This window comes from Solanum stenotomum, chromosome 9, assembly GCF_019186545.1.
Source record: "Solanum stenotomum isolate F172 chromosome 9, ASM1918654v1, whole genome shotgun sequence".
Classification (NCBI taxonomy): domain Eukaryota; kingdom Viridiplantae; phylum Streptophyta; class Magnoliopsida; order Solanales; family Solanaceae; genus Solanum; species Solanum stenotomum.
Window position 1 is genome coordinate 36,285,701 of NC_064290.1, and position 24,661 is coordinate 36,310,361.

A 24,661-nucleotide genomic window follows, 5' to 3' on the forward strand; every position below is an offset into this window, starting at 1 on the left:
GCATGTTCACCTTAGTATTTGTGTTGCGTGTTAAATCCTTACTGTGTTATAGTTTTAGAACAATTATCTCTAAACTTGTTGAACTTTCTTTTTTTTTTTTGAAAAATTACTCAATTTTTATTCTTGTCCAGCTTCAACTTCAGCTTCTCTTCAAAAGTTTCACAGCTTTACAGTATCTCTCTTCTGTTTATAATAAATTATGTACAGAAAATATTCTATTATACGTGCTGTCGTTCCCAGTCAATTAGGGAATCATAGAAATTTTACTCCCTGTACAAAACTAACAAGAATATAAAATTGAAGTTTGATGTTCATCACTGGTAGTCTCTGTATATTGGTTGTGGATTCCATTTGAGATGCAAGTTCAGTTTCCCTGATTTAACCTCGGCTAATTCGTACGAGTCTTTGTATTCACCTTCAATTAGAACCCTTTTTAAAGTCAGTATGCATTTCCCCATGAAATCCTTTCCAAATGTGTCATTGTCCCAGACTTCCAGCATTAACATGTCATGTAATTCGTCCTCAACAACAAAGTCAAAAGTTTGATTCCATACCGGGTTCAGACTTTCATTTACAACCCTGGTTTTGCTCTTGATTTAAGCCTTCTTCATGATCATAACGATGTAGGGGTCAGCCTTCCCCCCTATATCAGCTGGGGGAAGGTCATTACCTGATACCACGGTAACAGAAAGTACCCCTCGTACTATTACCTCTCTTCTATTGTTGATTTCACTTCCGTTTGGACTAACTTCTTTTCCTTCTGCCGAGTTTTTAAGAACTCTCTCTAATGAAGTCATTGACTCATTCTGAGAAAATAGCTTACTTAGCCCATTGTTCATGCCATTCGGGCAGTACAATAGCTCCAAGTGCACCTGGACCCTATTTTTCTTATCTCTCTGAATTTCCAAATCTTTCACCAACTTCAACCAGATATCCTTCACTTTACCAGGCTCAAGCTCATTCAAACAAATATGGGCACATCCAATTAATTCAGCTGACTGAAGCCCTTTATCCTCATAGATTTTTACCCCCAAGTGTTGTGTCAATGGATCTTCGACTACGAACTCAAAATGCTCATATTCCAAATTGGGTTTAAATCATTATTAGCTCTTGTTCATTCTGTCTCGTAGAGGTCCTACATATAATACAGCAAAAGGATTAGATTTTCCAATGAGATCTTTATTTGTTAATTCCTTTGCTTGAACAAGTTTCACCTCTAATACTCCAGTAGGCTTCAGTTCAAGGTCACTATAATCCCCAAGTAAAATGGGAATAACTTTTCGTATTGGCCACATGATAGAGTCTTCAACAACGTCCCGGATGGTTCCCTCAATTGCATCAGAAAGGCCAGGAATTGCTATCATGTCACCACCAATTACTTAAGCGTAAAATCCAGCTTTTTCTTCTGCCTTGGAGAATAGCATACAACTCTGAAGCAAGGAAACTCATCAACAAGTGGCCTGAAGATGAGCCTGAAAATACCAGTAAACCCAATGTTTTTCACCTGCACTTGTAGTGCTACATCTACATAAGTCTTGATATCGAGTATTATGCTTGGATTCCCATCCCATTGCATCTCTAATTCCATAGTTATACCCTCACTTCCATCTTCAATAATAGAAATCCCTGTGAATTGTGGAGCAATTGTACCAAGAATGAACCTTGAAAAAAATCACATGCCTATATTGTTCCAAAATTGGCTCCACACTTTGACTTTACTAGTTCTGATGCTGATGGGAATTAAGCAATGCCAACTTTTGGGCTCTTTGGTGATTAAATGATTGATTTATGCTTTAAAAGTTATAAGTTATAGCTATCCGACATTCTTTTACGAAATGACCTCAAATTGTTTTTTTTAACAGATGAAGAATGTGATGAAGATTAAAAAACCTGTTCTTGAAGAATTGTGGTGCCAGTTGAAAAGAAAGATTATATTTTTATTGTTGGTGCAAATCTAGAGACGTTTTAACCTGTTCAGCTATTTCGTTTTCTCAATTTTTAGAATTTGATAGATGTCGAACATGTATGTTTTATAATCTTATGTCGAACATCTATGTTATTTAGATCTTATGTTGAACATCTATATTATTTAGATCTTATGTTGAACATCTATGTTTTTTAGATATTGTGTTGAACACACATTTATATGCAAGTTTTCCAGTATGTTTTCGTTCATGGCAAAACAATTATGAAATTTTATATTAAATTTTTATGGCTTGTGAAAAAAGAAGAAATGATATTAAGATCCGGAACTGCTCGAGGAACATAAAACTATATATAATTATTTGAAACTAAATTTGTAAAACAAACTTTGTCGTTAAATTTATTAAAAGCAACGAAAGGAATTTAAACTTGGTCGGTAAAAGTAATATAATCAATGAAAGAATCTGACCACTAAAAGTACTTGTAACGACTGGAAATTGTGGTTTTACTCCAATGTTTTAATGACCAAATAACCATCAACGAAGGGAATTTGTGGTCGTTGTTAGTAAATGTAGCAACCGGATTTATCGTTGTCGCTAAGTGATATCTAACGACCGGCAATGCAATCCGGTCGGTAACCTTTAACGACGGAGATTTTAACAACGGGCGACGACCAATTTTTTCCCGGTCATTATAGACCTTTAACGACTGGATATGGACTTTTAACGATCGAATTTCCTATCGTTAAAAGTCATTTTTCTTGTAGTGTACATTATGAAGACCCCTTCGTAGTTCTCAACTTCTAGCCCAAATAATAAGTCTCGGACCTTTCTATGGAACCACCTTATGGTCCGTCAAACTTCCTATGGTTCGTCCTTGATACTTGTAGGTCAACTTCCGAAACATGAAATTCCAAAAAATCAATCTCATTCCTACGAGTTCAATCTACGACCCATAGAAACTCCTACGAACTATAGACTGGACTCGTAGGTCACAACCTGTAGCCAAAACATGAAGTTCTTCCCTTTTCCCATTTCAAAGGTGTTACAATATCTCCCCTTTGTGGACATTCATCCTCGAATGGTACTCAAGATAACATGAACAGAGTAGAAGAGAAGCTAACAAATCAACATGAATGCAAATCTCATCAAAATGCTCATAAACATGGAGAATCACTCCAAGCTAGATCATAACATCAAAAATAAAGTTTGCAAGAACATGCATGCATATGGAGACTTGAGAATGAATAAAATGCATGAATCCTAAAGAATGAACCATGATGAGATAATATCTCAAGCTAAAATAGGAGCGGAGGGAAAGCGATTAGGATACCGGGACATCAGATAGGCTTCAGCCTCCCAAGTAGCACCCTCGGCTAATTGATTCCTCCAAAGTACCTTCATGGACGCAACTTCTTTATTTCTCAACTTCCGAACTTGTCGGTCTAAAATCTCAACTAGAACCTTTTCATAAAAATATTCTCTTTAACTGCCAACCCTTCTAAAGGCACTATGGACGTCGAATCTCCAACACAATTATTCAACAAAGAGACATGGGATACATGATGTATCTATGCTAAATCATTAGGCAATTCAAGTTAATAAGGAACTTTGTCAATATGCCATAAAATTTGATATGGGGACCAAGCTTTCCTTTCTTTCCGAATCTCATTACATCCTTCATGAGTGAAATTTTCAAGTAGACCTAATCATCAACATTTCTCTTCTTCTAACATCAAAATATGACTTGTATCGACATTGAGCCCTATCAAAGAGACCTCACCAACTTCAAACCAAACTATAGGATACCCCCACCTCCTACCAAAAAGAGCCTCAAACGGCGCCATCCCAATACTAGAATAATAGTTATTATTATACGAAAATTTAATTAATGGTAAATGATCATCTCAATTTTCCTTGAAGTCAATTACACAAGCTCTTAACATATCTTCTAAGGTATGAATGATACACTCATCTTGTCCATCGGTTTAAGGGTGGAAAGTCGTGCTAAGTTTCACATGAGTAGCGAGAACCTCTTGAAATGACTTCCAAAATTGAGATGTAAACTCAGTACCACGATTAAAGATAATGGACAAGGTCACTCCATCCAATCTTACCATTTCTCGAATATAAAGGTTGGTGTAATCTTCCGATGAGAATGAAGACTTAACGGGAAGAAAGTGGGCTAATTTTGTCATTTAGGCCACAATATTCCAAATCGAATCAAACTGTCAACGAGTGCAAGGTAAACCCTTAATGAAGTCCATATTCAAATCTTCCCACTTCAATGTAGGATTACTAATGTTTTGAGCCAAACCACCCAGTTTTTGATGCTCAACTTTCACTTGTTGACAATTCAGAAATTTAGCCACAAATCCCACAATATCCTTCTTCATCTCTTCCATCAATAGACTTCTCACAAATCATGGTACATCTTGGTGGCTCATAGGTGAATAAAATAACGAGAACTTTGAGCCTTTGTTAAAATCTGATTTTCCTACTCTTCAACATTCGAAACACATAACCAATCTTGATATCGAAGGACACCATTTCCACCTTGGGAGAAAGCCTCATTGGATTTTTCTAAAATGGACTTCTTCAACTCAACTAGTGCCGGATCAAGATCTTGCTTAGCCTTTACATCCGATACAAAAGATGATTCAGAATCATTATGAAGAACTATACCACCTTCATTAGAACCAACTAAATGAACACCCAATTGGGCCAACCTACCAACATCATGGACTAACTCCTTCTTAGCATCCTCATCATGAGCGACACTTCCCATCGATAGTTGACTAAGAGCATCTGCCACCACATTCCCCTTGCTAGGGTGATTTAGGACACTCATGTCTTAATCTTTCAATAACTAAAGACATTGTTTTTGTGAAGATTCAATTTTTTTAAGTGAATACACATTTCAAATTCTTATGGTCGGTAAACACATCTACATGAATACCATATAAGTAATGCCACCAAATCTTTAGAGCAAACACTACCGCCGCTAATTCCAAATCACAAGTTGGATAATTCTTTTCATGTACCTTTAATTGCCTTGAAGAATAAGAAATTACCTTCACATGTTGCATCAAAAGACACCCAAGACCAATTCATGAAGCATCACAATAAACCATAAAACCATCTGGTCCTTTTGGTATTGTTAAGATAGGGACTGAAGTGAGTCTATCATCCAACTCTTGGAAACTCTTCTCACAAGCTTCCACCACAGGAATTTTACCTTTTTCTGAGTCAACGTTATCATAGGTGAAGCAATAGATAAAAATCTTTCCATGAAATTTCTATAACAACCTATTAGACCCAAGAAACTCCGTATGTCTACAACAGACAACAATTTAGGCCTATTCTTAACCTCCTCGATTTTATTAGGATCGACTTGAATACGTTCAACGAAGATCATATGGCCAAGGAGAGCAACAAACCTCAATCAAAACTCATATTTTCTAAACTTAGCATACAACTCATGATCCTTGAGAATTTTTAACACAATCCTCATATGCTCAATATGCTCATCCTCACTCTGTGAGTAAATCAAAATATCGCCAATAAACACAATTTTACCAACAAATCAAGATATTGCTTGAATACCCTATTTATCAAATCCATAAATGTCGCTAGTACATTTTTCAAACCAAAAGACAACACCAAAAATTCATAATGGCCATACCAAATTCAGAAAGTTGTATTTGCAATTTCACTCTCCTTCACTCTTAATTGGTGATAACCAGACCGAAGGTCAATCTTTGAAAAGTAACTCGCTCCTTGAAGTTTATCAAACAAATCATCTATCCTTAAAATAGGATAAATATTATTAATGGTAACCTTATTCGATTGTCGATATTCAATGCACTTTGGAGGGAACCATCCATCTTTCGAACAAACAACACCGGATCACCCCATGGAGAGATACTCATTTTAATAAGACTAATCCAAAAATCCTTCAATTGACCCTTTAACCCCTTAAGTTTTGTTGGGTCCATGCGGTAAGGAGAAATATAAATAGGCTCTGTCTAGGAGAAGGTCAATTCCGAAGTCTATTTATCTTTTGGGAGGATCACCAGAAAGATCATTGAGAAACAGTTCCAGAAACTCATTTACAATCATAACTTACTCAAGAGTAGGGGTTTTAAAATCTTTATACCTAACCCAAAAAAGATGTTAAATGCAACCCTTAGAAATCATTTTCCTTGCCTTTAGGAAAGATATAAACTGGCCCTTAAGAACATTGTTTCCCCCTTCCCACGACATGATAGGTTCGTTTAGAACCTTGAATGTGACCAATCGGTTCCTATAATCTATGGAAGCATAACATGCATGGAGCCAGTCTATCCCTAGAATACTGTCAAAGTCTACCATATCAAGCTCTACAATATCAACATGAGTGACTCTATGAGAAATGAAAATTGTAAAATTTCTATAAACTCTCTTAGCAACAATACAATCACCAATGGGAGTAGAGACATGAAAGGAGGACCACTATCAAACATTATGGCCAAATAAGGAGTAACAAAGGATAACGTAGCACTAGGATAAAGCAAATCATGCACATCAAAATGAAAGACTTTCAACATACTAGTCACCACATCCGCAGAACCCTTATGATGTTATCGAGTCTTAAGAGCATATAATCTATTATGGTAAGAGTCACACAAACAAGAACCACTAGGCCGAGCTTGCCTACCATTCTTACCCTTGTTAGCTTGTAACGGAAAATCCTTCACTTTGTGACCACTCTTTCCACAACCAAAGCAACCATCCAGGCCGACCAAACATTTCCCTTCATGTTTCTTACCATACCTTAAGCAAGTCGGGATAGAAGACCTATTACCACCACTTCCTTGAGGTTTAGGGTTAGACTCCCTATCTTTTTTTAACTTAGGAATCAGTGCATTAGAACAACCCTGACTAAAAAACTTTTCCCAGAATTGAGGATTCCCATGTCCACCAGATCTAGCATGTGAAAAGTCACCATAACTAGTCCTTGCCTGATATACAGTGAGTTTACGGTATTTTTGATGCGTTTCACTTAAAGTTTGTGTGTGTCTTAGGCTAATTTATTTTATTAGGATAATATTTGATGTTTAATTATTGCAGGAAATAGGCTTGGATGCGGTTGATGAAGATGCCAGCTGAAAAGTGCAGAAGTAGCCACCAATGGAGCCACTCACGGACCGTAGGTCCTACGACGGGTCGTGGATGGGCAGTCATAGGTCCTGGTATGGGAGTTGAGTTTCAGTATTTAGTCCATGGAATACTAGGACAGACCGTAGTTCTCTCCATGGACCGTAGGTGATGCATTATCGGTGGAAGATCCGGGAAGTTTGACGAAGTGTGGAACCACGGAGCAGACGACGGACTGTTCCTGCATAACCGTCAATGAGATCAGAGAAGTTGAGGTTCCAGTACCTGATGAAGTTTCTAAGTGTTGAGCCACAGATGATGACCTATGGACCGTAGGTCGACCCACGGTCTGTAGGTCGTGCCGTCAATAGAAGCCACGTTCTAGAACTTTATTTCCTTATTTTGTTTCCTGTTTTATTTGGGATTTGTTTTCTATAAATAGGAGTTTTAATCCTCATTTTTGGGGGTTAGAAATTATTGTTAACTTCTAGTTTTTGTTCTTTGGGAATTAATTTACAAACTCTTAGCAATTAACTTTCCAAATTTCATTTTATAAGATTTTCACTTTGAAATTCAATTGAAGATTTCGGGTTTCATCTATTCTAATTGTAAGTTCATGAATTCTTTCTTCTTAATTATGAATTGTGAACTCTCAAGCATGAGTAGGTAAATCCATAATTAGGGTTGTGGGAACCATGAGCAATTAGCAATGTATGAATAATAATTAAGTAATTCTTGAATAGTGTTTATGCATGTATTGTTAATCCTTTTGCTTAGAAATCTTTTTAACGAGTGCATGCGTTAGAACTTGTCTTGTTCTTACTTGACGGACAAAGGAGGTAAAGATTGAGAAAAGGATTAAACAATAGAGATTTAGTGGACATTATCTAACAGTCTAATGACAATTGGAGTAAGGGTGAAAACTAAGCCATACATTAATGTGATGACTAATCTGGGGTAAAAGGTAAGGGTTCATAAAACATACACATGTAGCCGGACCAAGGTGCGTGGTAAAATTCCCTACATGGAGGACCAATCACTTAGGTATACCTAACTTACCAACTTTGCATCTAAAACATTAGGAAATGATTACTATTATTACGATTACTGCGTTAAGAACTTGTGGGGAACACACATACCCTAGTTCCTTTCTCATAATGATAAACCAAAGTTAAAATCTTGTCTACTAGTCACTTAAGCATTTAAATCTATTACTTAGTTACAAAATTCCCCCTATTTACTTTCCTCGGAAATAATTTGACTAAATGGATATAATAGTGAGTTAAGTTTAGATCTGAACCATATTCCTCGTGGGATCGACCCCAACCTACAAGTTTGGTTCTTTACTTGATAACGATCACTTATACTTCTCTAAGGAGGTGTAATTTGAGCATATCGAATTTTGGGACCACTGCGGGGAATTTGGCTTTAAGATAAGTTTAACTACATTGTTGAAATTTAGTCAAGTATTTCCTGATCTTACGTTTTTCTTTTGTTTTTGTTTTTTCTAAAGGTTTCTACTCTAGTGTATGCCAAGTACATGGAGTCGAGGTGAACCATTGACCCCCTACAATCCAGAGCTGAGTAATACTTTGAGAAAAAATAATAATCAAGGGCTTCACAACAATCCAATTAGAGAGAATCTAGGTGATGGAGTAGAATTGCAGCCTCCTGGGGTTGTAAATGTGCACGCTCAGGTACATGGTGGTAATCTAATTGGAGATGCAGAGAGGGTGCATAATCCGCTAGCACCTAGGTTGCGTGATAACTACAGTGTTGACTACAATACAGTTGAATCAGAAGGGCCTATTGTTCTTCCTCATCTACCTTCAGGGTATACATTTGTGGTGACCAGCAGTCTGATACAAATACTTACACCAAGAGGGTTGTTTTCTGGTCTAGCTTCGGGAGATCCACATGGTCACATGGCTAAATTGAGAAGTGTTTGTAAAAGTTGTGTGCGACGACCAGAATTGGATATGAAGGTCATAGGTTTGAGAGTCTTCCCTCTACCATTGACTGGTGATGCTGCGGTGTGGTTTTCTGAGATTCCATACACTTCGATTCATACATGGGACCAACTGCATAGTGTGTTCATGGTGAAGTACTTTCCGGTGTCTAAGAAGCTAAATCACAAGGATAAATTGAACAATTTCGTAGCACTACCTAGATATTCTCTAAGCAGTTCATTGGATAGGTACATTGTGCTCATTAGAAGTGTTCCAAATCACCACATTAATGATGAGTCATTAAAGAAATATTTTGGAGAGAGGAGGATGACAATGGAAAGGTTGTGGTAGATGCTATTGTTGAAGGGTCATATGGTGAGTGCACTTTTTAGGAGATTGCTAAGAAACTAGAGAAGATTTCCTGAAACAATAAGGCATGGAGCACTAGAAAGGCTAATACTGGAAGGAACACGTTCACGGTCCAAACTGCACCAAATCAAGCAAATGATGATATTCGTGAAGGGATGGCTCAAATGAGGACAGAACTGGGCTTGGTATTGAAACATATGCGTGAAGATACAGAAAAAGTGAATGTGGTAAACTACTTAACTAGACCTCTACCACCACCAATTGAGGAATGTTACTATGAGGAGGATGCATATTTCGTTAATGATCAGACAGGGGTTTTCGAACCAACACCTAATGTTTCAGCTCGGATAATTGGCGCCAAGGTCAAGGAAACCAAGGTCAGAACTATGGAAACTACAATCAAGAGGGAAACTATATCCGGGATGGGAACTACAATCGTGATAACAACTATAACCGGAACAATTATGGAAATATAAATGAGAGAGTTGGGCCCTGTGTTCCACCTGGTAATAGGAAATATTGTAATAGAGAGGTTGGTGGTAGTATGTCTCACATTGAGGATATGATGCAAAATATGATGAAGAGGTTTGATGCAACTGATGAGAATGTGAAAGAGATGTGAAATGACTTTTCTGGAATCGATCAAAAAGTTGTTGCCCATGTAGTGTTGAACAAGCAACTTGAGTAGCAGTGTAATCAGTTGTCCACTACTGTGAACCCACGTCAGCTTGGCACACTTCCTAGCAACACCATCCAGAATTCAAAGAATGATAGGCAATGTATTACAGTCACTACTCGCGGAGGTAAGTAGACCATTGATCCCCCTATGTCATCTAGGTTGAAAGAGTGGTAGAAAAAGATGCTGATGAGATTGAGGTTACTGGAGAGTCAAAAATTGCTACAGAGAAGGAAGCAGAAGTGACCCAAAAAGTTGTTTCCATGCCTAGACCTCCACCTCCATTTCCACAGAGATTGGTGAAAAATACCAAAGAGGGAAAATACAGCAGGTTCATAACTATGTTGAAACAACTTTCCATTAATGTTCTGTTGATAGAAGCTTTGGAGAAAAGACTTGGGTATGCATAATTCATAAAGGACTTGGTGACCAAAAAGAGGACTGTCAGTTTTGAGAATGATGAGAGGTTGCAACATTGTAGTGCCATTGCTACGAGGTCACTTGTGCAAAAGAAAGAGAATCCTGGAGCTTTCACTATTTCGTGTAACATTAGTATGTTGCATTTTGCAAATGCTCTGTGTGATTTGGGTGCCATCATTAATCTGATACCATTGTCGATCTACAAAAAGTTTGGTTTAGAGGCTGAAAAACAATGCGTCTACTTATGGGTGAAAGAACTGTAAAGAAGCCCATTGGTGTTCTCCAAGATGTCCTTATGAAAGTGGAGTCATTCATTTTTTTGGCGGATTTTGTGATACTTGATTGTGAAGTTGATTTTGAGGTTCCCATCATCCTAGGGAAACCATTCCTTGCTACTGGGCGTGCCTTAGTCGATATAGAGAGAGGGAAGATGAAGTTTTGACTGAATAATGAGGAGGTAACCTTGAATATTTATAGGTCTATGAAGCAGGAAAGCAGTCTCAAGTCAGTTTCAGTGCTGAATCATATTATGGAGCGAGGTTCTGAAGTGTCTATTGAAGAGAGGTTGGTTGTTGATGCACTGGCAGCGGTAATGATGAATTTTGACGGTGATGGTATTGCAGACTATGATGAATTAGTTGTTGTACTTGATAGGTTCGTATTCTGTTCCAAACTAGAAAGATTGGAGTTAGATATAAAGAATCGTGATGCTCCACCTGCAAAACCGTATGTGGAAGAGCCTCCAAAATTGGAGCTCAAGGCTCTACCATCTCATTTGAGGTATGTATTCTTGGGGAAAGATGGCACTTTATCGGTAATCGTTGCTGTTGATTTGAGTGGGGAACAAGTAAAGGCATTAGTTTCTATGTTGAAGAGGTTCAAGCGAGCTATTAGATGGACTATTGCGGACATTATTGGGATTCCTCCTAGCATTTGTTCTCATAAAAGTCCAACTCATTCCAAACAGTAAGCCAAGTACTGAGCACCAAAGGATACTTAATCCACCTATGCAAGAGGTAGTGCAAAAGGAAATTATAAAATGGTTGTATGTTGGACTCATATACCCCATTGCAGATAGTAGTTGGGTCTGTCCTGTTCAGTGTGTACCTAAGAAAGGTGGGATTATTATGGTTCCTAATGCAAAAAATGAACTGGTCCCAATGAGGCCAGTGACTGGATGGAGAGTACGCATGGACTATCGCAAGCTAAATGCCTGCACAGAAAAAGATCACTTTCCGATGCCGTTCATGGACCAGATGTTGGATCGTCTTACTGGTAAGGGTTGGTATTGCTTTCTAGATGGGTATTCGGGATACAATAAAATCTCCATAGCTCCGGAAGATCAAGAGAAAACCACCTTCAATTGTCCATATGGGACTTTCACCTTCAAAAGGATGCCATTTGGGTTGTGTAATGCTCCAGCGACTTTCTAGAGGTGTATGATGTCAGTATTTTCAGATATGGTGGAGGACACGATTGAGGTATTTATGGATGATTTCTCTATGGTAGGTGACTCGTTTGATGATTTTTTGATGCATCTGGCTGAGGTACTAAAATGATTTGAAAAATGTAATTTGTGCTCAATTGGGAAAAGTGCCACTTCATGGTGAAAGAGGGGATATTTTTGGGTCATTGGATTTCACAGAAAGGTATTGAGGTTGATATAGCCAATGTTGAGGTAATAGAAAATCTTCCACCACCTATATCTGTAAAAGGTGTTCGGAATTTTCTTGGGCATGCCGATTTCTACCGGCGATTCATAAAATATTTCTAGAAAATTGCACACCCATTGTGCAAGTTACTTGAAAAGGAGTGTAAGTTTGATTTTGATGATGCTTGTCTGAGAGCATTTGGAGAGTTGAAAGAAAGGTTAGTATCAGCACCTATAATTATTTCACCGAATTGGGGGCAACCATTTGAAGTGATGTGTGATGTGAGTGGGGTGGCATTTGGTGTGGTATTTGGACAGAGGCTAGAGAAGATTCTTCATCCTACTTACTCTGCTAGCAAAGCTCTGAATGTGGCTCAGAAGAACTATATTGTGACTGAACAGGAACTCTATGCTATGGTTTTCGCATTCGTGAAAATTTGATCATACATTCTTGGTAAGGTCATAGTGCATACTAACAATTCTGCATTAAGGTATCTGATGGCTAAAAAGGATGCAAAACTAAGGTTGATTAGGTGGGTATTGTTGCTGTAAGAGCTCGATTTGAGGTGACGGATAGAAAGGGAATGGAAAATCAGGCTGCCGACCATTTGTCAAGATTGGAGGAGGAAGCTATGCTCTATTCAGGAAATGGGGCTGAGATTAATGATGCATTCCCAGATGAATAGGTATAGGCTGCTTCTTATGATCTTATCCCTTGGTTCGCAGATTTTGCTAATTACTTGGCAAGTGATTTGGTTCCATCGAATTTGTCATTTCACGAAAGGAAAAAAATTATGTTTGATGTGAAGAAGTTTTTTTGGGATGAGCCTTACTTGTTTCGTATTTGTGCTGATGGGATTATTAGTTGCTGTGTGTTCGAGGTCGAGATGATGAGTATACTAGAGTTGTGTCATTCATTGCCTATTGGTGGGCACCATAGTGGTATTGGGACTACTCATAAAATCTTGCAGTGTGGGTATTACTGGCCTACCATCCACCAAGATGCTCATAATTTTGCCAAGTCTTGTGATTGTTGCCAAACAAAAGGAGGAATTTCAAAGAAGCAAGAACTACCTGTGAACCCGATATTAGTGATTGAGCTATTTGATGTCTGGGGTCTTGACTTCATGCGGCCGTTTGTGAGTTCACATGGGATAAAGTATATTCTTGTTGCGATTAACTATGTATTATAATGGGTGGAGGCAATTGCGCTTTCAAACAATGAGGGAAAGAGTGTCACCGCATACCTGAAAAAAAGTATATTCTCCATATTTGGTATACCAAGGGCAATCATAAGCGATCGAGGTTCTCACTTTTGTAACAAGTTGTTCAAGTCGTTGCTAGAGAAATATGTTGTTTTTTACAATGTAGCCACTCCTTACCATCCGCAATCAAGTGGGCAGGTTGAGGTGTCAAACAGTGAGATAAAGCAAATCCTTGCAAAGACTGTGAACGCTAACAAAACTGATTGGTCAAGAAGGCTTGATGATGCTCTATTGGCCTATCGCACCACTTTCAAGACTCCCATAGCTATGTCCCCCCTACAAACTTGTATATGGGAAGTCATGCCATTTTCTTGTAGAGCTAGAGCATAAAGTAATGTGGGCGCTAAAGAAGCTAAATTTGGATTGGGCGCCACATCGAGCCAAAGACTGGAGGAGATAAATGAGTTTCGCCTAAAAGCATATGAAAGTTTAGCCTTTTACAAGGATAAAATGAAGAAATACAACGATCAAAAGATTGAAAAGCGTGAATTTGTTGTGGGTGATGTAGTCTCTTATTCAACTCAAGATTGCGTTTGTTTCCTGGGAAGATCAAGTCCAAGTAGACTGGTCCATTTAGATTCACTCAAGTTTCTCTGATGCTTATCGTGACCAATGACACTAACCTATGGTATGAGTATCTACGATCGTCGATAATATAGTAACCCAACTAAAGGTTGGGGTCGTGTCCCAAAGGAGTGGTTTTGAGAATTGATAGAAAAATAAAATTTAGCTCTAACTAGTCGTAGCTAAAAACATTAATGAACAAAACATGGTAAATAAAAGGGGGTGACATGAAAGTGTCAAATATCAATTTTGGGGTTTTGTCACAATTAGTAAATATAGCAAAAATTAACAAGAAAATCAAGTTTGGGGAAATGTTCTTGGGGTGTGACCGCAATACAAGTTGAGATAAGTAGTTGGGTACATGCTTTTGATAAGAAATTTGTAAGATAAAAGTGACTAGGCTAAGCTTTAAATGGAAATAATTTCTCTCTCGGGCAACTTACCCCGTTTCAAATACGTTCCTCTCGGACACTCATTTGCCGCATGAAGATCAGCCTACGCCTTACCCCACTCACTCTCTCGACCCGAGTATTAGGATATGGGACTAGGGCTCACCCTCTCGGGCTGAACCTCAGCTCAACCCACTCCTTAGGCCATCAGTCTAGTGGTCTTGGTTTCACGACCTCCCTCTCGTGCAAGCCAAAAACACATGAGTGGCTTTGTATTTGCAACTACAAACCCTTTAGATTAAACCACAACCACTAGGTGAAATCACCATTAAACTACATCTAACCTATCTGCAAGCAAGACCCAACAATAATAGCAACATATATTTGCTAAATCAGACGCCAAGAATGGGGGTTTTTAGCCACACATCAAGATATAACAAAATACACCTAAAATGATAGTAAAATCAAATGGGTATAAGAAATTAAACCTTAATTTAAGAAAAGGAAGAAGAATAGAGAAGACCCACTTCCAACTTGGGGAAGATGAACTACTTTCTTCAAGTTCCGAAAAACCCTCTCCAAACTTGAGAGAAAATATCCAAAAAGTACTATTTTATTCTGTAGATTAAAAATAAAAGTCCGTCTCTAGAAAATAATAATAAGTTCAGTATTGATAGACTTCAGAAAATAGCGCTGGCGGATCTTTCGACGAAGTTAGTTGATTTCACCGAATGACTTCGACGACTCGCCCTTCATCTGTCTCATCACTGTTTTGTGCTTGCCTTCAACACCTTCAAGTTCTGGGCCATTGAGTGGTATAGTAGTGCTTGATGGAACTATTCGGCGAAGCGCCGACTGCTCCTTTCATCGCCTTTTTGATCCTTCTCCTTCAGGGCTTCACGTACTAGAACAAAGGGCGGAGTAAATCCCTTCGGCAAAGCGCCAAGTGTGCTTGGTGATGCTTAGGTTTCAGCTTCGTCGTTCTTTTCAGCCTCTTAGTTCCTTTTTGTGCCTAAGTGTCCATGCTTTTACTAGAACTTCAAATACCTGAGACTTAAGAGTTTTCATCAGATATTTAGACAAAATATGCATTCGAGGACACTATTCTTATCAAAATAAAGCCCTAAATGAGTCCTATTTGTGGACACATCAACACCCCCAACTTAAAATTTTGCTTGTCCTCAAGCAAACTCAAGTTCAGCCGTTCAAAAAGGGTGTCTCAAATAGTGCTACACAAGACTCAATGATGAACATACACAACAAGATTCAAATTACTTATACACAGATCAACTATGTACTCAAAGATTCAAATTGTGACACACCATTACCAGAGATTCTCGTGCTTGCAATACTTGCTACTTGTGCAAGTTCAAGCTCGACAAAAAGCATCTAAATGCCCTCACATGAAGAATGATTCCATATTCACACACAGAGGTTAATCAATTCAAGATCAGGAATTAGATGCAACGCTCACACTCAAAAAGATGATCACAATGCATGTTTTTACCGATAGGTTTGCCCTTATTTTTCAATCGACTTTCGATTCGGCTTACTCAAGATCAAAAAGGTCTTTCTAAGGCTTGTAATGGGGATGAGTGCAAAGGTATGGTAATTTAGGCTTAGTGGCTCCTTCCTCGTGGGATGTGGTATTCTTAAGGCATTCTGTTCTTTTCCTTTATCGATTCTTTTTCTAGTGCTTCTAAGTCACCTGTTTATTCACCTTTTTGGATTGCTTGGAAAACGGATTTCCTTCGTAGCTTATTCCACATATTAATTTTTTTTATTTTATTTGAAGGGGTTTCCACTATTCTGCAACCCCATGGGTTAAGGGGGACTTTTCCTGCACTTCTTGACTTCTCATTTTCCTTTTCACCACACCCCTAAGTTGGTTATTCACTAAACCACAAATTAAGAGGATTATAGGTAGTGGGTCAAGGGAGGTCTAGGGTTCATCAAGGTTCTTCCAAAGAAAGGTAAGGCTCAAAGTGTGTTCAAAAAGAGTTTCACACACTCATGGGTAGGCCACAAAAGAGGTATATGTCAAATTTGGCTCACACTCTTTAAAGTTGTCTAAGATCATATCAAGAGGACACCTTTCTAAATCAATTAGACTAACAGGGTAAATTCTAGGTTTATTCATGCATGGTTCAAAGCAACCTAATCACACAAGGCATCGACACTTAAGTTAATCAAGACTACACACTTTCGCTAGTGTGAAACGGTCATAACAAGAGTTAACATATTGTCTATGCTACTTCATTGGCCTCATCGTAGCCATACATTAATGTTCGTTCAATTGAGAGCACTATTCAAGTCATCGGTATTGATCGAAACCGAGACCTAAATTTTTGCAAAAGAACAGTAACATTCAACTCACGAGGGGTGGCAAAAATGTGCGAAAAATTCAAAAAATTTCGAAAGGGTCAAACTCATTTTGCAATTAAACACAAAAGAGAACCATAAGCTCAAACAATCGCCAAAGAAGTTATTAACACAATTATAAACAGACAACCCAAATGTATATAAAACACAAGTATCTAAAACAAGCACACAAAAAGGTGAGCCTCACCCCACCATAGATAAAATCATTTGTCCTCAAATGTATAACAATAATCCAGAGGTCAAATTAAAGAAAGACAGAGATAGGGCTAGATTATAATCCTGGTTAGGCAGTTTTTTCGAGTTGAAGTCCTTCAACAGATGTCACGTAAAGCAGAAGGTATGCTGGGGACGTTTGGTGCATTGACGAGAGATTCGTCAAGTTGTGTACAACTTTTCTTAGCATTCCAGTGCGCCTATCTTCAACCCACGCTCTCGAGTGATTAATCATCTACCTTTTTGTGTGTTGGCCTATAGCTTATCCAGTTCGTTCCCATTCTGTGGTCGAGTTTTGGTTTATGAGTGATTCGGCGCTTCGCCGAACAAATTTTTACTTCGCCGAGTTTTACAAAACTTCTCAGCGGTTGTGGATGTTCAAATGGCGGTGACCATCTCGGTCGCCCATCAGGTGGGCGATTCGCCGACACTTTCCTGAGCTCACCGAGTTTTACAGACTCCAGATTTTGAAGATATCCTTAATCAAACGGCGGAATAGATTTAATCAACGACTTCTTCGGTGACTCACCAACTGGATTTGCTTCTCGACATTATGCACCTCTTTGTCACCTATTACAGTTCAGTTGATAAAACTTAAGACACTAATAGTTTACTAGTACGCCAATATAAGATAATATGGGGTTTTGGGTTGCCTCCCAAACAGTGCCTGAGTCAACATCGCGGCACGACGCAAGTCAAAGACTACTCTTTGTCCTCAAAATCACCCATGGTGTAATTACGTGAATCATCGGCGAACGGAGGATAGTGACCCGTCATTAAATGTGTGATTTGAGCAATCTGCAGTTGAATTGTCATGGAGTGAGAGGCTGATGGTTCGTTTAACATTTCGACGTTTCCCTCATCTCATTCAACATCTTCTCATGTGTGTCAATCTTTTGTTGAATGAGTGACAGGGCTTCATCATCCTGTATACATTTCTGCTTCTTCCCATGCCTACATTCTCGAAGGGAGGAGTGCTTTTCTTTCCCCATGGCTTGTGCCTCCAATTCTATGACTCTGGTAGATAGAGCATTCAACTGGGTAGCTGGTGCGTCCCACTCCTGGTTCTCTTTGGCTTCTTTGTTGACTTCTACCATGTCGTCAAGGAGTTTTTCTACAACTTCATAGGGATGGTGTAGCATACCGCCCTCGTAAATTTGATCAACTATATCTCTATTCTCGGGTCCTAGACCCCTATAAAAGCACTCCAGTAGCCCTTGTCTGTTATCCCGTGAGATGGGCATGGTTGCAGCACTGCTTGAAACTTCAGCCACATTTTCTGAATAGTCTCATCCCCTTCTTGTTTGAAGGTCAAGAGGTTCTCCCTGAGGTTCAATAGTTTCAGAAGGGGATGATCCGTGTGGTATCCATAATGGTTTTCCATCCTTAGTTCCCTGCTTTGATATTCAAACTTGCAAACCAAAACTACAATTTAGATTAGTAGCATTAAAACTAGAAAGAATAAAAAATTCTATCTAACTACGAATTCCCAAATAAGACCATTCCCCGACATCGGCACCATTTTTATGCTTATCATGACCAACGAAACTAACCTACAATATGAGTGTCTACGATCATCGATAGTATAGTAACCCAACTAAAGATTGGGGTTGTATCCCAAGGGAGTGGTTTTGAGAATTGATAGAAAAATAAAATTTCGCTCTCACTAGTCGTAGCTAAAGACATTAACGAAAAAAAATATGGTAAATAAAAGGGGCTCACACGAGAGTGTCAAATATCGATTAGGGGTTTTTGTCACAATTAGTAAAAATAGCAAAAAATTAACAAGAAAATCAAGTTTGGGGAAATGTTCTTGGGGTGTGACCGCAATACAAGTTGAGATAAGTAGTTGGGTACATGCTTTTGTTAAGAAATTTGTAAGATAATAGTGACTAGTCTAAGCTTTAAATGAAAATAAGTTCCCTCTCGGGCAACTTACCCCATTTCAAATGCTTTTCTCTCGGACACCCATTTTCCGCATGAAGAACAGCCTATGCCTTACCCCACTCTCTCTCGACCTGAGTATCAAGATATGGGACTAGGGCTCACCCTCTCGGGCTAAACCTCATCTCGACCCACTCCTTAGGCCATCAGTCTAGTGGTTTTGGTTTCGCGACCTCCCTCTCGGGCAAATCGAAAACACATGAGTGGCTTTGTATTTGCAACTACAAACCCTTTAGATTAAACCACAACCATTAGGTGAAATCACCATTAAACTACATCTAACCTATCAGCAAGCAAGACCCAACAATAATATCAATACATATTTGCTAAATCACACCCGAAGAATGGGGTTTTTAGCCACGCATCAAGAAATAACAAAATACACCTAAAATGATAGTAAAATCAAATGGGTATAAGAAATTAAACCTTGATTTAAGCAAAGGAAGAAGAATAGAGAAGACCCACTTCCAACTTGGGAAAGATGAACTCCTTTCTTCAAGTTCCCAAAAACCCTCTCCAAACTTGAGAGAAAATATCTAAGAAGTACTATTCTATTCTGGAAATTAAAAATAAAAGTTCGACTTTTAAAAATAATAATAAGTTCAGTATTTATAAATTTCAGAAAATAGCACTGGCGGATCTTTCGGCGAAGTTAGTTGATGTCGCCGAATGACTTCGGCGACTCGCTCTTTGTTTGTCTGATTGCCGTTTCGTGCTTGCCTTCAGCACCTTTATGTTCTAACCATGGGGCGGTATAGTACTGCTTTGTGGAACTATTCAGGGAAGCGTCGACTGCTCCTTCCATCGCCTTTTTTAACCTTCTCCTTAAGGGCTTCGCGTACTGGAACAAAGGGCGGAGTAAATCCCTTCGGCGAATCACCAAGTTTGCTTGGCGATACTCGGGTTTCAGCTTCGTCATTCTTTTCAGCCTTCTAGTTCCTTTTTGCGCCTAAGTGTCCATGCTTTCACTAAAACATCAAATACCTAAAACTTAAGAGTTTTCATTAGATATTTAGAAAAAATAAGCATTTGAGGACACTATTCTTATCAAAATAAAGCCCTAAATGAGTCCAATTTATGGTCTCATCAATCTCCACGTGGAGCGGTCGAGCTCGAGAACAAGAAAGGAACGAGGTTCAAAGTCAACGGACAAAAGATCAAAGTCTACTTGGGGAAATTTGTGAGTGTGCAAGAAGTGATTAAGGCCTATTATTTTGATGAAGTCTGAGTAATCAAGGTGTCTGCATCGTGTCGCGACGTTAAATCAAGCGCTTCATGGGAGACAACCCAAGATGTACAATCTAGCCAACTATAGGATTTTCTTTTCAATTTAGGAGTTTTCTTCTTACTTTTTGATTTTTTGTTGCTCTTTAGATGGGTGTTTATTTTTACATTTTAGTGTTGGCTAGATATAGAATAGGGTCCGTGTCTAAAAAGTATCCAGAAAATGTAAAAAGAAAGTCCTAATCGATGCTACGTGTGTAGGGATGAAAAGGTAGATTCTACATAAACGAGTTGTGCAGTGGTCTACGGATCCCATTCAACGGTACATTGGTCAATCTACGGACTGTGGATGGAGTCCATAGATCCAAGTAAGTTCTCATTTTATTCTAAGTGTCAGCATGACCTACGGACCCGACTCACGGACCGTCGACGGGGTCTCGTGGGTCCAAACTAGGGTTTCTATCCGACCCATCTCGGACCCCAAATAGTAAAACCCCTCATTTTTAAAACACTCCCCACGTCCATATATCCCCCCAAACGTTTTCAACCTTCCAATTACCCATAATCATCCATTAATAACCCCCCATATCACTCCTCAACTGATCCAACTCATATTCCCACTCCCATATGTCCCTTTCTCTCCCAAATCTCTTCTCCATTTCCTATCCATCAAAGCTTTCATGGTCCGGGTTCGGTGTCCACGTTGATCTAAAGATCTTGGACGAGAATCAAACACTCACCATTGTTGATTACTTGTAAGGTAAGTTGACTTCTCCCGAACTTTGAATATTTTATTGTTTCAATTGAAGTCACAACAATGAACTTGACCTTGGGTTGATTAATTAATTGTTAAAGTGTTGAATTGGTAAGCTAGAAACACCCTTGGAATGATGTTAAGTGTGGAGGTATATATAATCGACTAAATATATTAATAGGTCTACTTTGAAGTTTTGAATTAGGGTTCGTTGTTTCGGTGTGTTAAAGATTTGAATTGTTTGTAATCGAAACCCTAACGATGATGAACTACCATATATTTTGTTGAAATGCATGATTAGAATTAGTGTGATTGATTGTTTGTTGAAAATGTCGTTTGTAAAAAAGTTGAAGGGCTGCCTGGCTCAGAACTGATCAACGAGCCCCACTCACGGACAGTAGGTGGGGGTCCGTGGATCAGTAGCACACAATGATTGGGCCAAGTCTAGAACCACGGTGTGGACTACGGTCTGTCATTCATTCGACAGACCATTATGTACATCTGTGGTTCCCCATCTGGGACCATATTTTCCACCATCCGACCTACAGAGGGGACCAAAGGCCGTCATTCCATCAACGGACCGTAGGTACCCACCATGGGTCACCAGTTCAACTACTGCATAAATTTTTTTTGAGTTTTCGTCTTCGTTCGAATTTTGTTCTAAAATTATTTAATGGGTCCTTTTGTGTTCTTTGGGTACTTAATAAGCTTCCAAAGGTAACATGGCTCCAAAACAAGCTCCTACCTACGCACGCCCTTTCCCGGCGTCTGATAGATGAGGACAGCGATACAAAGTACGTCCCACCTGCCACCAAGGTCTCCCCTACTGCACCCCGCACTACTAGGCGATCCTAGTAGGTTATTTCAACAAGTGACGAAGTCAAGGTCACTTCCCCCCAGTTTGAGAAGGGGCCCACACATTTCGGGTCTAGTTCTAGCGATAGTCCCACTTCTTCTTCTGATGTTCATAGCTTAGGAGACATCCGAATACCTCCCAGGGCTGAGCCTCTCCTTAATGCTGCTGAGCTGAATAGATGGTGTGTGGATGGCCAGTACTAGATAAATGAGAATGGCACCATGCTGAATGAACATCGAAAGAAGGATAGGATCGTTACTGAGGAGTGCAGGGTCCTTACAGGAACCCTCCACACTGCACCCGTTATTGACAGGCTATTTTGGAGGCACAAATATGAGTCGATGGCATGGGCCCCCGGGAACTACAGTGAGGAGATGACTCGAGAGCTTTATGCCTCTTATGCTGCCATTATCCGATATTCCATATCCAAGAGGGCTAAGCCACTGACCCAACCTCCACTTCAGTCCACATTGGTGCGCAATATCCCACTGACATCTCACAGGCCACCATTCGCTGGTTCATCTATGGTCCAGACTACACTTTGCCTAGTAATACAGTAGAGTACGACTACAAGATGAGCATCATTCAAAGCAGGGCATTTCAGAGGTATGTCAATCAGAAGAAAACACTTCTACGATGGATAGCCCGACACATAGATGAGGATTGCGAGGGCACTGAATGGGTGAGAGACATGACACTGCCTATCAGATAGGCAACTCTAAGCTTTGCAACGAATTTCTTCTGGCTACTGGTTTTTAATAGGATGTCCCCTACTCAGGCGGACAATGTTATCACTTGGGATCGGGCCGTGATGATTGCTACTATTCTGGAAGGTTTGGAGCTTGATTTCTCCCACATCCTTATTGCCGATATCCACGAGAGGGCCTTCCGAACCACCACCACTATGCCTTTCCCGTGTCTGATTTTCCATCTCTGTAGGGAGGCTTCAGTGCCTATTTGACATTGTGACAGGTTGTTGGAGGGGACCAAGACATTGGACATTGGCCTCATTCGGGATGATGCCAACCTTGCTACACCACGGAGAGATCCACAAGTTGATGTCTCGCCATTGGGTGCTGATCTTGGTGCTGATGTGGAAAAGGACAGGATGATGACTCTTCTTTTCCTGCCACTACTGATGCACATGCTCCACCATCCACTGCCACTAGCTAGGCCCCGAGCTCATCCCGAGCCACCCCCTTTTCTGGGTCTACTGTGGTTCCTCTAGCCAAAATCCAAAAGTTTGACACCTAGATGGCCACCTTGTTGTAGCATATGAAGTCGTGGATGCAGCGCTCTATTGCAGAGTCTGAGTCTAGGATGGAGCATATGATTGATCGGAAGATTCAAGATGTTCATAAGTGCCTGGATGCTTTTGAGTTGAGAGTCGTTGAAAGGCCTGCCCCTACCATAGATATGACCACTTTCCAGATGGAGTTGGCTAGCCTCCGTTCTGATGTTACTGCCTTACTAGCCCTTACTTAGGAGGTATCATAGTCTGCACCCGAGGTTGAGAAGGACGAGGTGGTGATGACTTCCCTATTTGGCAACACTATGCCACCACCCGATCCATCCCATGATGCTGGGAAGTACCATCGCTCTAATCACACTTCTGACACTGATGAGGAGAGGAGACAGCATCGGGCCCATGAGATAGATGTTGGCCCATCTGGCATTTCAACCAGTACTGATGGTGCTCCCACAGTTGGTGAGGGCGCTACTGATGGCGTCCCTAATGTTGATCTAATGGGTTCCGGGAAATTAGATCCACCCTCTTATTGATGGTCTTCGTCGCATTTGCGCCACAGGTTTGCTTCATTTAATTTTTTTTGTTTTGTGCATTGAGGGAAATTGCACCTTATTTTGTTAGGGGTAAGGTAAATAGATTATGAGTGATAGGGTGAAGTTTGAGTAACCCAACTCATTATCCTCTCTTGGGGTTTTCTTGCCTGTGTTCTTTTTCCCCAAGAGACTATTTACTTTTTGTTGAACCGACATGTTTAGGATTGTATGTGTAGAAGTAAGTAGAAGAATGAAAGCATGATGGCAAAAAGAGCATGAAATTGATACCCGTCCAAATTTTTTGAAATGCGCTAGATCTATAGGATAAGTGAGTTGAATATGTTGGATCTTCATATGACATGATAAGGAACCGGTATGATAGCATGACTTCAACTAAAACTTGAACTGGGTAATTCAATAATCTTATAATGAAACAATGTGCCAAGTGTGTGTGAGAAAAGTTAGAATGTTCATATAGTATGTGCTAATCCAAAACTTGCCCCGTTGGTCTTGCTAAGATAATCTAGGCTAGAAGTTGGTAAATAAATGATAGGCCCTTGTTCAAATAAGTCCACTCAAGCCTAAAATGATTCAACTAAAAGAAATAAATGTTCCCTTTGATCCAAATGTTTGAGCCTAATGTAGACCACTTCTTTCAATACACCTAATTCACCTTCCCTAAAATAATTGTCTTGGCACGGTCCCTCCTTGGACATGTGCACCTTAACTTAGGCCAAAAACTTTAGTCAAGGGTGACTAATTCAAAAGTTACCTTAATCTTGACTCTGGCCTGACATCGGAAATTGTGCAACTCAACTCATGCAAAATACATAAGTTGAGGGTGGTTATGAAAAAGGAAACTGAAAGAAAAAGGGTATGAAAAGAGTTTTGTGTAGAAGAAAGAAAAAGGAAAGAAAAGAAAGAAAAAGATGTGGTTGAAGTCAAAAGAAACAAAAAGAGCAATGAAAAAGATGCTGAAGAGAACAAAGAAAAGAAAAATGGAAAAATAAAAGCGATAAATGCAAAATCACATCTGTGTTGAAAAGAATCAAGGGAAGGAGCAGGAAAAAAAAAGACGTCAAGAATTGGTTGTGAAAAGATGTAAAAAGCCAAAGTAATGTCAAGGAGGGTAGAAAGTCACTAAAAAGTACCCAAATGTACC

At 39.5% G+C, this 24,661-nt stretch overlaps 1 pseudogene; it reads right to left on the bottom strand.

The window, feature by feature from the left end:
- Positions 1-104: 104 nt before the first annotated feature.
- LOC125876867 (synaptotagmin-5-like) lies at positions 105-1,814 on the bottom strand (annotated as a pseudogene).
- Between the last annotated feature and the right edge of the window lie 22,847 nt (positions 1,815-24,661).